Genomic DNA, 15,152 nt, shown 5'->3' on the forward strand with positions numbered 1-15,152 from the left:
AAAAAAAAAAAAAAAATAGTTACAAGAATGTTTACTGTAGCAATATGTATAATTTAAATAAATGAAAACAGTGAAAATGTCAAATTATTAGAGTAAGCTTATATTCATATTAATTATAGTTTAGGTGGTTTTTAGAAAATGATTGTGCCCCCAAATATTTAATGGTATAGGAAAATAGTAATCATATGCTGATTACTGAAAAAAATAATAATGCATATGCCCACACACATACACACACACACACACACACACACACACACACATTTCATGAAAGAAATGTATGGGAAAATACATATAATGTATACATGAAATAAGTTGTGTGCTCCCTTTCTGTCCCAGTCCAGCCCAGCCTTCCAAGGGCACTTTGACTTTCATAGCTCAATTTCTATATTCCTGGACCTCATTGTAAAGATTGGGGCAAAAATAAGTCAAGATGGGCTTGCTTAATTTACATGTGAGGTAGCCGGGCAGATTTAGCAAATAAAAATACAGGATGCCCAGTTAAAGTTGAATTTCAGATAAACAATGAATATGTTTTAGTATATCTCAAGTGTTCAATGGGATATATTCAGACAAAAAGTTATTTGTGATGTATCTGAGATTCAAATTTAACTGAGCATCCTAGCTTTGATCCGGCCACTGTAACAGGGTGATTGAAGAGAAGGGAATGAAAATGAGGACAGTTCAAAGGACCTTGGTTTCTAATCCAGTTTTGGGAGCTTGGAAAGAGAAAGGTCAGGGAATGGAGAGAGGGAGATAGGAGAGGCCCGTATCGGGAATAGGGAGAGGAGCCTTGAGGAGACAGAAGCTAAGCATTTAAAAAGATTTCCGCCAGGCGCAGTGGCTCATGCCTATAATCCCAGAACTTTGGGAGGCCAAGACAGGTGGATCACAAGGTCAGGAGTCAAGACCAGCCTGGCTAAAATGGTGAAATCCCGTCGCTACTAAAAATACAAAAATTAGCCAGGTGTGGTGGTGGGCGCCTGTAATCGCAGCTACTTGGAAGGCTGAGGAAATAAATTGCTGGAACCCAGGAGGTGGAGGTGGCAGTGAGCTGAGATGGCACCACTGCACTTTAACCTGGGCGACAGAGTGAGAATCTGTCTCCAAAAAAAAAAAGATTTCCTATTTCCTCTTTGAATACCAGATTGGTGCATCTTCTGAAAGTTACATCATGCTTACCTAGGCCAGAAAAAGGCCCCACTAAATATAAATGACCCAGAAAGGCAAAGCAAAAGGATTGGCAGGATCAACATGGAACTGCCAAGGACGTAGCTAGGTGTGATTTTGTGTTCTTCTCTACATTTGTCTGCATTTTCTAGATTTTCTACAACGATGGGCACAATTTGTTTTGTAAACGAGATACACTTGGAGCTTGTTTGTAAAACCCAACTCACACGAGCAGATGTTTGTCTGCTTTGACCAAATGATTCTAACAAAGGGAAAGGGTCACTCTTGGCATCCTGGCTCAAGATGCTAACACCAAACTGCCTCTGTTGGCCTCATAGCCATCTCCTAAGAGACTTGCCTTTCTCTTGGATCAGGATCTGTAACAACAGGCTTGTCTGTGTGAAGAAATGAGTCCACCTGGTTCACTTGAATGGGTCACCCAGATCAAACTCACTCTGACCCTGAATAGCACCTGGAGCTATTCTTTCCAAACTGACTATACTTCATGTCAGACCCTTGCTGGGAAGGAGAAGCCTGAAAAGCCTCCCTTGGTCAAATCTGGGCTCACTCCTTCTGCACCTGTTCCCTGATCCAAGCTGTTGCTGCCTCTGACACACCTGGTCACACCTTGGCTCCTTCCAACTTGTTCTTTTACCCCATAAGTTGAAAGTAAAGCTCTGTGACGTACACACAGTGCACCAGGCCCTATATCAGGAATTTTGCCCGCATCAGCTCATTGAATCTTCTTAACAACATGCCAGGCAGGTATGAAAACCATCATTTTATAGTTGAGGCTGAGTAACAGACCAGAAGTCAGCCGGCTAATTAGATACTGCATCTCAGATTCAAATTTCACCTTCTTTGGTAATAATACTGATACTGTTTCTACTGAATTGTTATGATAAGCACCAGCAGGAAGTTTTTGAATGAAAGGGCTGGGCGAGGTGGCTGACACCTGTTATCCTAGCACTTTTGGAGGCCGAGGTGGGCTGATCACCTGGGGTTGGGAGTTTGAGACAAGCCTGACCAACATGGAGAAACCCCATCTCTACTAAAAATACAAAACTTAGCTGGGCTAATTTTTGACCTCCATGGTGGTGTATGCCTGTAATCCCAGCTACTCCAGAAGCTGAGGCAAGAGAATTACTTCAGCCTGGAGGCGGAGTTTGCGGTGAGCTGAGATCATGCCACTGTACTCCAGTCTGGGTGAGAGAGTGAGACCCTGTCTCAAAAAAAAAAGAAGAAGAAGAAAGGTAGGAAGGAAGGAAGGAAGGAAGGAAGGAAGGAAGGAAGGAAGGAAGGAAGGAAGGAGGGAGGGAGGGAGGGAGGGAGGGAGGGAAGGAGGGAAGGAGGGAAGGAAAAGAAAGAAAGAGAAAGAAAGAAAAGAAAGGAAGAAGAGAAGGAAAGAAAGAAAAGAAAGGAAGAAGAGAAGGAAAGAAAGAAAAAAGGAAAGAAAAAGAGAAAGAAAAGGAAGGAAGGAAGAAAAGGAAAGAAAGAAAAAGAAAGGAAGAAGAGAAGGAAAGAAAGAAAGAAAGAGAGAGAAAGAGAGGGAGGGAGGAAAGAAGGAAGGAAGGAAGGAAGGAAGGAAGGAAGGAAGGAAGGAAGGAAGGAAGGAAGGAAGGAAGGAAGGAAAAGAAAGAAAGAGAAAGAAAGAAAAGGAAGAAGAGAAGGAAAGAAAGAAAGAAAAGAAAGGATGAAGAGAAGGAAGGAAGGAAGGAGGGGAAGAAAGAAAGAGAGAGAGAGAAAGAAAGAAAAGAAAGAAAGAAAGAAAGGGAAAGAAAGAAAAGGAAGGAAGGAAGAAAAAGAAAGAAAGAACGAAAAGAAAGAAAGGAAGAAGAGAAGGAAAGAAAGAAAGGAAGAAAGAGGCATTAGCTTGGCCACAACACTTATGTGGCCTGAAGATACATTTTCCATGGTGTCTTTAAAAGATTTCAAATATATTTCTTTCCTTAAACATTTGGAGATTTGGTATCACAAGCCAGATGTCTGGCTTCTTTTTGAAGGGGTCAAGTCTGGCAACTACGAGTAAGAACATTCTAGCCTTTGCGGTTGTATTGCTTCCCCGGGTGACCTGTCTGCAATCTTCATGTGCAGTACCTGCCTCAACACAATGAGTATTTGCAACAGCTTTCTCACGTCTATGCAAACAGTTTTGTTTTTATTTCTATTTTACTTCGTTTCAATCCATTCTGTCTCCATGAAATACACTCTACCCAGGGTCTTCTGTAGTCCAATAACCCGCTGCTTCTGATTGGTTCTCATTCATCTGTGAAATTTCCCTGACTGCCTATGTAAAGAAGTCATAGCCCCGGCACACACCTCCAGGACTGCCTTCTAATAATACTGATCCACTACTGAGAGCCTACAGTGTGAAGGTCACTCATTCACAATTAATCCTCAGCCGGTTCCAGGTGCTTACAGGTCAAGACAGGAGTCACAGGCAGGCCAGCAGCATGCCTGGTCCAGCCTTTCCCGCTGGGCATGCTGCCACCACCCACACTGTCATGCCACACACATGTCTTGGTACATGGGCTGTCTGAACCCCCAGGAGACCAAGACCTGCTTGGGCACCAGGACGCCCAATCCAACTGGGTGTCCCAGTGCCTGAACTGAGTTTGGTGCACAGCAGGTGCTCTATAAATGCTTATGGAAAGAAAGAAAGAAAAAAAGAAGGAAAGCAAGGAAGGAGGGCAGGAGAGAAGGAGACTGAGTGGAGGGAACGTTTGCATTGACTGCCCCTGAGTATTCAAAGCAGCACCTGAACACACAGCCTTGCCCTGGCAGTAAAGCAAAGGGAGAGAGCAGTGCCTGGACCACACATGCTGCTTGTGTCCCATCTCATCCTGAACTGAATTGTCAGGCTGCAGGGAGATGGCAACATGGTCACTAGACTCACTCAGACCTGGGCCGTACCCCCCAAGAAGCAGATGCACTCAGCCACCATGGCATAGCAGCTTTTCCATCACAGATTAGATGCTGGCGTCCTGGAAAGTCACTCAAGGAAAAGTTCTCACTTTCTTTTCCCGGAAACATATGATTAGCCTTTAATTTAAGTCAAGGTGGGAGTAGAAGAGGGCAGTTGTTGTAGGGAATCTGAGCAGTGATGCTTTAATCCCATTTAGGGACACTTTGAGCAATGACTGATAGATAATGAGAGGTTTTAAATTCTTTGGTCAGTCTCTAGCTAAAGGCTTTTTATGGGGGAAAGAATGAGTAATTCCATGCAGATGATCTAGCCTCATAAGCTTTCATTAGTGATTTGTCGGACATGGATAGCATAAATTTTGTGACCAACCTATTAACAACTTGAATTGGAAGTTGGTTTTCCTGCCCTCCACACACCATTTCAGGAAAAAGTGTAATGAGCGGAGGATCAATCATTCCTATTTGGTATAGTATGCGAGGTAAGTGATCAGGACTGCACTATTCCTATTTATTGAACACTATGTCAACAAATTTCCATTTCAAGGATAATAAAACAAGCTACAGCCAGTGTCAAGGTGGTTTATCCATACAAAGCACAAACGATAGATTTCACTTTAAACAAAAAATCGTGCTAATGTTCTTTTTAAAATAATCCATATTTTGATCCACTCTGCCAAGTAAAAATAATTTTGCTTTGAATCTGTCAGCTGTCGAGACACATTATATCCCATAAAAAGGACAGCAGCTTTGGGAAGAAAAGCACCAAAGCTGTCCACAGACCTCCTTGTTTATTGAATGAAGGATGAGGTTAGTTTACTCAAGGTAGTCACATAAACATGGACACTTAAAAAATAGTTACATAGAAAAGAAAGAAATGGCTAAATTTACCAAATGAGGAAGAAACTTAGCTGCAGAAATATTTCTAACCTATAGTTCTCAAACACAGTGTGAGAAGACTGAAAAATAAAATTTTAGTCATTAGAACCTGACAGCTTCCAGTCATAATATGCTGACATGTGTAACGGGAATTAAGAGATTCTACCAGCGGAATGAACGTTCATAATTTTTTTTTAAACAAATCATTTATTTCAGCTCCGTGAATCACAGTGCGGCAGCAGATCACCGGACATTAATAAATGGCATAATACAACTTCTCAGGCTTTGTGTCCTTCCTTAAGTAGATTCCACTTACAGACACTAATTATTGGTTGAATGGAAGCACTTTCTGCGAGGCAAAGCAAAGGAAATGAGCTTCCAGAGGCTTTAAGATGGGCTGGGACCACTGGAATTCTGCCCTTTGGTATCTTTCTAAGGTGATTTTGAGTTTTAATTGGTTCACCTTTTCAGGGAAGAACCACAGCCTCCCCCAATTTACTTATCACTAACAGACACTTACAAGCGTTCTGTGCGTCACAGGTTGTCCCAGCTACAGGAACACAGAGAGGATTACGAGGACTTCTGTCTCTTCTAACTCCTTCTGGGGATGGGGAGAAGAAACATGTCACCAGTAAACACTTGGAGCTGACACAGCAGGTCAGAGATTGTCCAACATTGGTGAGCAGGCGCCTCGCTTTGAATGCCAAGGTCTCAATAGAATGCCAAAGGCCCTGGGATCAGATTGGCTGGGTTCAAATCCCAGCAACTCCATTAATAAACTATGTGGCCCTGGTCAAGGAACTTGACCTCTCTGTCATGCGTTCTTCCTTGGTCAAATGGAGTTGATCATGGGGCTTCCTTCTTAGAGCTCTGGTGAGAATGTAATGAGTTGATTGGCATATGGAAAATGTTTCTGGCACATGGTGAGTTGTTGGGTCATAATATTTGTTAGCTGGGACAATGGCGGGAGATGACGAGGCACCATCACAGAAGAACTAGGTAGGGCCCAGGTGGCCTGTGGGCTCCATGGACAGAATATGAATTCAAAGACGATTATTCTTGAACCTGAAGATCTAATGGAATTTGCTTGGGACCTGTAGCCTCTGTTTTCTTTCCGATTTCTCTCATAGAATATCTATCCTATGCCTGCCCCACCATTGTCTTTTGAAAGCAGATAACTTGTCTGGTTCTACAAGTTTACAGCTGAAGAGGAATTTTGCCCCAGAATAAATCATACCTTGAGTTTCACCCACATGTGATTTAGATGCTATTTAGATGAGCTTTTGGACTTGGAGTTGATGCTGGAATCAGTTAAGACTTTTGAATGTGGTAAAAGGGATCTTTGTGTTTTGTGTGTAGGAAGGACATGAGTTTTGGAGGGTCAGGGGACAGAGCATTATCTCTGTAGGACAGAGCAAATTGTGTCCCCCCACGAAAAGAAGTTCATATAGAACAAGTCCTCCTGGTCCCTCAGAATGTGGCTGTATTTAGAGATAGAATTTGTAAAAAGGTAATTAAGTCAAAACTGAGTCCACTAATCCAATGTGACCGATGCCCCTGTAAGAAGAGATCAGGACACAGATACGAAAAGAGGGATAACCGTGGAGAGACACAAGAAGAAGACGGCTATGGAGAAAAGCCTCAGAAGAGACAAACTCTGTGCACACCTTGACCTGAGCCTTTCAGCCTCCCAGGCTGTGTGGAAATACATTTCTGTTGGTTAAGCCACCCAGAAAAGTGGAACTTGTTAATGGCAGCCTTAGCAGGTTCATACAGATTTTTGAAAAGATTCCTCAGATACTTTTGCTGGGCCCCACAGAAGAATCTCGGTTTTATATCATGTGGTGGAAAGACCCTGGGAAGGCAGAAGTAGCTCCAGCCTGTCTCACGCAAACCTCTGAGAGCTGTTGCTTATCCGCAGAGTGACCTCCTGTGGCTAAAGTTGCCCCTCTGGGTCTCAGCTTCCTCCCCTGAAAAGGAAGGTGTCAAACAATACCCCCACCACTACAGAGTTTTCCAGCAGTGGCTTTCTGTAAAATAAATGAAATGAAGTCCTCCATCTTGGCCTTTCTCCCGGCAGTGGGGTTACGTAGAAAAGAAGACAACAGGTTAGCAAGAAAAGCGTGGTTTCTGTGGGCCAGAAATCCCCAGGCAGATGCCGAGGCAGTGGGAGGAGGAGAAGAAAAAGACGGAACTAGAAATGACGAACTTAGACCCAGAAGTTGCATGGGGCCCAAGACAGCATTTTGCATATCTGAAAATTTTTATCTGCCTATTTTCAGCTTTTTTTTTTTTTTTTTTTTTGAGACGAAGTCTCTCTCTGTCACCCAGGTTGAAATGCCGTGGCTCGATCTCAGCTCACTGCAATCTCTGCCTCCCTGGTTCGAGTGATTCTCCTGCCTCAGCCTCCAGAGTAGCTGGTACTACAGGCACGCACCACCACGCCTGGCTAATTTTTGTATTTTTAGTAGAGACGAGGTTTTACCATACTGGTCAGGTTGGTCTCGAACTCCTGACCTAGTGATGTGTCTGGCTCAGCCTCCCAAAGTGCTGGGATTACAGGCGTAAGCCACCACGCCCAGCCTATTTTCAGCTTTTTTAAAAAGTGTTTGTTCCGCTGGTCCCTTCTCTGCAGTCACCTGTGATGGGGAGAACACACTGATGTGTCTTCCAACCCTTACTTGATGAGAAGGCAAAGACAGAACCAGGGACGCACTGCCCTTCGTGAAGCGGTGATGCTTGTGGGGTGAATCAAGTTTTGGGGGAATCTTTGATCTGGCACTTAACAAAAAGCCCCAGAGGAAGTTTAGAAACCTGCAGGCAGCAGCAACAAAGAACCAGGGGGCTGGAGGCCACTTTGGGGTAGGGTTACTGTCGTAGGGGAGAGGGGCAAACTCTCCCCTACAGTATTGCAGATGCGGGTTTCAGTCACTTAATCTGCATTCTTTCGCACAGTCTCCACCGCGAAGCCCTGAGAGGCGGGTTAAGTCATTTACAGGGTGATTAATTCTCTTGCAAGGGATGTAGGCCTATTCCCAAAGGCCTCACATAATTCACAACTAGCACAATTCAAGATTAATTCTCTGGAGGAGGAAATGTAAGGTAGGGTTTGCATTAGTTCAAAATCTGTGCATAAACTAAGACGATTAATACATTATATATCGCAATTTCAGATGTGCGCTGTTCAGATTCGCAAAACACACAACCACACCCTGTACATCTTCTGGGGCCAAGAGAGCTGATTAGCAGGTACGAAGATGAATTCTCTATCCTTACGCATACCTGGGGTCAACGTGCCCAAAGCCAGATCACCTCTCCAGAGAGCTTCTCACGCTCATCATTCCTCCTGCAAGTGAGGATTTTCTGAAGATTGCTTACCTGTAGTGAGACAGGACAATTTAGTGGCCAAAGTTGAAGCTCAGACTTCAGACAGACATGGGTTCAAGTCCTAGTTTAGCTGTAATCTTGGATACTTAACTTTGCTCTTTTGCCTCTTCGTCTCTTTTCCTATAAAATAGCAATTATACTAATCACACCTGCTTCAGAGGGGAGTCTTTGATGTTAAATCAGAAAATGCATCTCAAGCACATACTTTTGTGCCTGGCACATGTATATACTTAATAAATATTAGTGTTGTCTGGCACAGGTGGCTCCCACCTGTAATTGCAGCATTTCAGGAGGCCAAGGAAGGCAGGTAGTTTGAGCCCAGGAGATTGAGACCAGCCAGCCCGGGCAACATAATTAAATCATGTCTCTACAAAAAAAAAAAAAAAAAAAGACAACTAGTCAGCCATGGTATTGGGCCCAGGTAGTCCCAGCTAGCACATACTTGGAAGGCTGAGGCAGAAAGATTGCTGGAGACTTGAGCCTGGGAGGTTGAGGCTGCAGCAGGCCATGATTGCACCCCAGCACTCCAGCCTGGGCAACTGAGTGAGAGCCTGTCTCAAAATAAAAACAAATAAATAAATAAATAAAATATTAGCTGGTATCATTGTTAGTTTAGATATCCCATGCCTCTCCTCCTTCCCTTATACAATCAGGAGAACTACCCCTATTATTCTTCCCACAGGCCAGAAACTGGGGTGTCAGGAAAGACGAAGAGGTTTGCTCCATTGTTATAACTAGTCAGATAACAGCGAGACTAGAACTCAAGCTCGCCAGGCTGCAATCCCCAGGCACACTTTTCACTCCAACTCACTCCTGTTGGAGTGGACCGTAGAGGACCAGGCAGTGGCAGCTGCAAGGCCACGGAGCAGGACTGGACCTCTCCGGCCGCTGCTCTTTCTCCTGGCCCTGATCCCTGTGTGACCGGTTAGCACAGATGTGTTTCGTGGACACTGCTGGCATTTCAGTAATGCGGGGATATTATGCGCTGTAAAAACAGAACATCAGTGCTTACCAGGGGCTTATAAAAATAATTGCGATCCAGGCTGGCCTCTGTCACTAGTAATTTATCGCATTGCTCCTCTTTTTGTTAATGCAGTTTACACGAGTCAAATGAATTATATGTAAATTGGGAAGCATGTTAGACTTCAAGTCGAGAAGCAACATGCATAGGTGTGAATAAGACATTTTTGAATTTTTCAAATCCCAAATGGAGGGGGGTGATATGCTAGGAACAGGAGAGGGAGGTGCTCAGGACTGGGAAGCAGGAGGCCCTCCCTCTGGCCTGAGAAACCGAGGGTGAGTCCCCATGCTTCCGGCCCACACAGCCGCTGCTGCTGCTGCAGTGGCACATCCAAAGTTGACCCAAGTTCCAGCTGCCAGACTGACCCCAGATTTGTAGCCCAACAGGCAGCGTCCCTCCTCCTGGAGCTCCCGTCTTGCACGTTGGCATCATCCCATCAGCCTGCTATGCTGCTGTCCTGTGCCGGGCAAGTCACAGCCTAGGTGCCTTTACTTCTGCCAGCCCCTAGGCCTAAAGCACCCCTGCCTCCTCTTCAACATGCCTGCATTCTGGGAGTCCTTCTAGACCCCTTCCCCTCACCTGAGCTGAAACCCACTGTGGTCTGTCAGAGCTCCCTTGGCAATGCCATGCTCTCTACCCAAGGGTCTGGAAGTTTCTTGAGTGCTCATTCGTTCAATCATGGGTTCATTCACTCTTGGATTTGATAAATAATCCTTGAACATCCTCCATGTGTTAGACTTTGTATAAGCTTTGAGACCCTGGTTCACGTTCCCAGCCTCACCCTCACCTCACTGTGCCAAGTAAATGCCTCATGGTTAAAAGGAAGGAAGGAACAGGAAGTACTACTGTTCATTAAACCCACTTTTAGGCTCCTTGTGCTATGCTGGACCTTCTCTTTGGCCTCACACTCAATTCACATGATAATCTATGAAAGGTTACTTCCGCATTTTGTTGCTCAGGAAATTGAAATTGAAGGTCAAAGAAAATAAGTAACTGAGATGATGGCACAGAGCAGGCACTCAGCCTCAGCCACCCTCTCAACTGCCCCGTGTTGTTTATTTAATGAAAGTCTCATAAACCTTTGCAATGAGTGAATGAATGATGGAAGTGCATACATCCACTGAGGACTTAAGGAAAGGACATGTGTTCATTCGTATTGGAGATGGAAGTGATGGGCAACATAAAAAGACGTGCTACAAAAAACCGCTCAACAGTTTGACCAATAAATTATAAGCCAGGTCTTTTTGTTAGGCTTTGGAAGATTTAATTGAGGGGTCCCAGGTTGCAGGCGAGTTCAGTGAGTCTGAGATGGTGGCCTTCTAATGCGACTTCTGGATCTCCCACAGTTCCAGGTAGTTCCAGAACACATTTGGGATTCCAGTACAGGAAAATATTATGGTCACTTTTAGATTTGTCAACAGGCACACTAGAAAGAAGGAAGCCCCTCTCTCAATTTAAGTACCTATTCCCTGATCATCAAACTTCTCGGAGACAAAATATGTTCTCCCTGGTATCACCGTATCTCTCTAAACATCTAGCATATATTATTCATATCACACATTTGCTGAATTCCTGAATGAACAAAGGATTAAGATCCCATGGCAGTTCCCAATCTAAAGAAAATTACAATATCTCCCAAGAGCTTGAGAATAATTATAAAATTAGCCAATGTACTATATTATCTAACTTTGTTGAATGTCTACTAATGGCCAGACACTGCTCAGTGAATACTAACCCGGTTGATCTCATAGCAAGCCAAGAAGATGGTCACCATTATTATCCCATTTCACAGATGAGGAAGCCAAGGACAGATAGATTTAATTATTGGCTGTATGATAATTAACAACAAAAGGGAATAGAGTTGTTCATTCATTTATTAAGGAAATGTTGAATGAGCACCTGCTACTTACCATAGTCCCTGTCCACAGGGATCCAGAGGGCTGAAGACATAGGAAAGGATTCACAAGGGTGCAGAGATGTCCAAGATGCATGCCCTGCTCCTTGACTTTGGGCTTAGGCAGGCGGCTCAGTAAGTTGCATAGGCCAGTGAGGGAGGGGCAGGCAGTGAATATTTACTGAGCAGTTACCACATCCTATTTCAGGACCTTTGAGTGCTCTGTCCTCAGGCCCCTCCACCTGGAAATTTCTTTCTTCTTTCTACCCCTCTTTCACTTACCTATATAGTCAAGTCTTCCCTGATCCAACAAACTAAGTTGGGTCATGCTGTACTCATGCCCTAAGAATAACATGCAACTGTCCCTCATTGCACTTGCCAGGATGTGTAGCTGCATATGTGTGATTATTCAACCACAGTCTGCCTTCCTATGTTGGCAGAGATCGCATCTGTTCATGTTCATTACAGTGACTCTATGGTCAGCACCCAGAAGCAGTCATTGAATGAATGAGTTCAATAAGTAGACTCATGGAGGACGTCCCCAGACACATTCGTGTTATTCAAAAGTGACTGTGACAGAGCTTGGAGCATGGTACAGGATAGAAAGGAGATGGCCACAAAGAGGTTGATGCAGTGGCCCTTCATCAGAGACAATGGTGGCCCATTTACTCACATCACTCATTCATTTGCACAACTGGGTATTACATTTGTCAGGCACTGGGGACACTGCCTTGTAGCGCACACTCCCTGTGGGAAGAGTTCCTTTGCATCAGCAGCAGTTATCAGATGCTGTGACTGAGACGAGGGAGAACATGGACAGTGGGTAGCAAGGGCAAAATGTGGGAAACATTTCCAGGAATGCGTACATTCCCTTAGTGTATGGCAGATGCCATTGCTTAAAATGATGACATAATTACAGAATCAGTGCTATGAACCACCTTCCATGGGAGAGAAGAGTACACAGAAGAACTTATTCATGATCAGGGAGCAAATCAAAACCAGATAAGCTTGAAACTATGATATTGTTCTCAACAGAAGGCATAGAGTCCATGGGGGGCTTATGTTCCCTTGGATGCAAGATTGAGAATCCAAAGCCCCCAGTGTAACCAGGGGACAGGAGCAGGTTGCAGGGGTGTCCCAAAGATGCTTATTGTTCCCCGATCAGATGTGTTTTTTTTCCAGGTCCTTGGGCTCTCACTCAGCCAAGAATGGGGAGGAGACCCAGGCAGCACAATGATATTGTTTAAGTAAATATCAGACCCAAAGAGTTTTGCAGAAAGTGATTTATTAGGCAGAGAGAGAGAGAGAGATAAAGAGAAACACATATAGAGGGAGAGAGCTCTCATGCTGTTATGGGAGGGGATCCAGACATGGAGTCCACACAGGTAAAGAGAGAGAGAAAGAGACAGAAGGCTCCCACGCTGCCGTGGGAGGAGATCCCAGAGAGGGAAATCCATATAAGTAAGGGAGTAGTGGGAATGTAACCCTGGAGTTACTCCTGACTCATTCAAGTTCTCATCCAGTGAGAGGAGCTTTTCCGAACCTCCTCTGGAGTGATTGATCTTCAACTCTGATGCTGGATTGGCTGTCTGGCTCACAATAGAGCCCCTCCTTCCAAGGCTTTTGGCGGTCTTTTTAAAGGAAGCTCATTGGACTGTCTACTTTCCCGTGCACAGGAAAGTTAGACAAAGATCTCTAGGCTGGGGAAATGGATAGAGGTACGGCACTGGGAAGTTCTTGCCTTTGAAAGCACACCCCTTGTGGACCCAGGAAGAGAAGTTAACATAGTCCCTCACCAGCATTCGCCAAGATTAATTACAGCTATGGTAGTACTAACTACCCATTTTCAAGAATACACATTATTTACATCCTATCAACCATCATCCAAAATGGACATTATTTGATTGACAGGGGATTTGATCCTCAGCAGAGTTATGTAACTTCTTAAAAGACATACAGAGGCTGAAAGAAGAGCCAGAATTTGAACACAGCACTGTTGTGGTAGACAGCCTCTAAGATAGCCTCGATCCCCTCAGCTCCCCAGTATTCTCACCCTGTGTAATGCCCAGCCCTTGAATATGAGCTGGAGTTAAACTTAAGGACTCATTTCTCAGGAATAAAAAACTGAAGAAACAGTAGATACCACTGCTGGTACCGGGTTCCAAGAAACACCTGTGGCCTCTTTCCCTCTCTCCATTCCTCTCCTCATAATGAGCAAAGAGAACTCCCATATCTTGGATAATCCTGTTGGAAATGGGCTTACATCTGTGGCCAAAAGCCAGTGAGAATCTGAGGTGCTTGGTCCACTAGTCCATGAGGAACTGAATCTCACCAGCAACCATGTGAGTGCGGTTGGAAAAAGAATGTCCCCAGTTGAGTCTTGAAATGACTGTAGCCCCAGCAAACACCTTGACTGCAGCCTTGGGAGAGACACTGAACTAGAGGCATCCAGCTAAGCCACACCCACATTCCCACCCCATAAGCACTGTCAGATAGAAAATGTGTGCTGTTTGAAGCTGCCACACTTGGGGATGATTTGTTATGCAGCAGTAGGTAACTAATACATACCTCTAATTCCATGATTCCAATCACCAAACCAGCAGCTTCAGAGAGCCTTCCCAGTTATTACAGCCACTAACCTACCTACCCCTGACCTAAAAGACAGAGCAACTCAACACATATGCACCTAAGTTTTGGGTGAGAAAAAAAATATATTAGAATGCACATCTCTAGCCAGCTCCTGTGAATGAACTGATTAGTGCAGTTTACTACCTGCTAGGGTTTTATATTCAATGTTTTAATGAAATTATTGTCATTTAAAATGATTGTTACCCCTTAGCCTGCCTCAGTCTGAAAGTTCCCTGAGGTGCCCAGCTCATTAGGAAAACCACAGTGAAGAAGTGTGCTTCAGGAAGACCTTTATTTACTTCTCACTTTATGCTTGAACATCATTAGGTGCTAGGCACCAGGAGGGATGACAGAAGAAACATTCATGCAACTGTTTTCAATCACATTTTAGGATAAGCGCCCAAATAGTTAAAGACAGAATGGAATTGACTAATGTGGGGGAATTCTAGAAGGTCCCTTGCAGAAAAGGGCTTACAGTTGGGCCTTCAAGAAGGAAAAGTGTTGGAAAGGACCTAAGTGAGGGAGGGGAAGATAATTTTCTTTCCAATGAATTCACTTGCTCATTGTATTAGTATATTTTCATGCTGCTGATAAAGTCATACCTGAGACTGGGCAATTTACAAAAGAAAGAGTACCATTCCACACGGCTGGGGAGGCCTCACAATCATGGTGGAAGGTAAGGAGAAGCAAGTCATGTCTTACATGGATGGCAGCAGGTAAAGAGAGAGCTGGTGCCAAGTAACTCCTGTTTTTAAAACCATCAGATGTCGTGAGACCCATTCACTGTCACAAGAATAGCACAGGAAGGCCCCCCCCATGATTAAATCATCTCCCACCGGGTCCCTCCCACAACACATGGGAATTATGGGAGCCACAAGATGAGATTTGGGTGGAGATGCAGAGCCAAACCATATCACTCATTAATTCAACAAATATTTTTAGAACATCCTCTATCCCTATGAGGTTACCAAGGATACAGAACAAAAGACACTATCAATATAAACAAATATAAGCACAATATTTAGAGAATACCTAATTGATCAACTGCAAGGATTGACCAGAAAAGTGAAGAGAAACTGAAAAATCTCCCCTAAGATTAGTGGAATGGATTCTCAGTAAAAGCCTTGCTGAATAGCCAAGACTAGATGGAGCCCCGTCATAGGGTGATCATATAGACTATCATCTAAAGTAAGCATTTTGAACATGAAAGAGGGCACCATTTATCATTATACAGTTAACTGGAAAACTCCC

This window comes from Cebus imitator, unplaced genomic scaffold (assembly GCF_001604975.1).
Source record: "Cebus imitator isolate Cc_AM_T3 unplaced genomic scaffold, Cebus_imitator-1.0 Scaffold52, whole genome shotgun sequence".
Lineage (NCBI taxonomy): Eukaryota > Metazoa > Chordata > Mammalia > Primates > Cebidae > Cebus > Cebus imitator.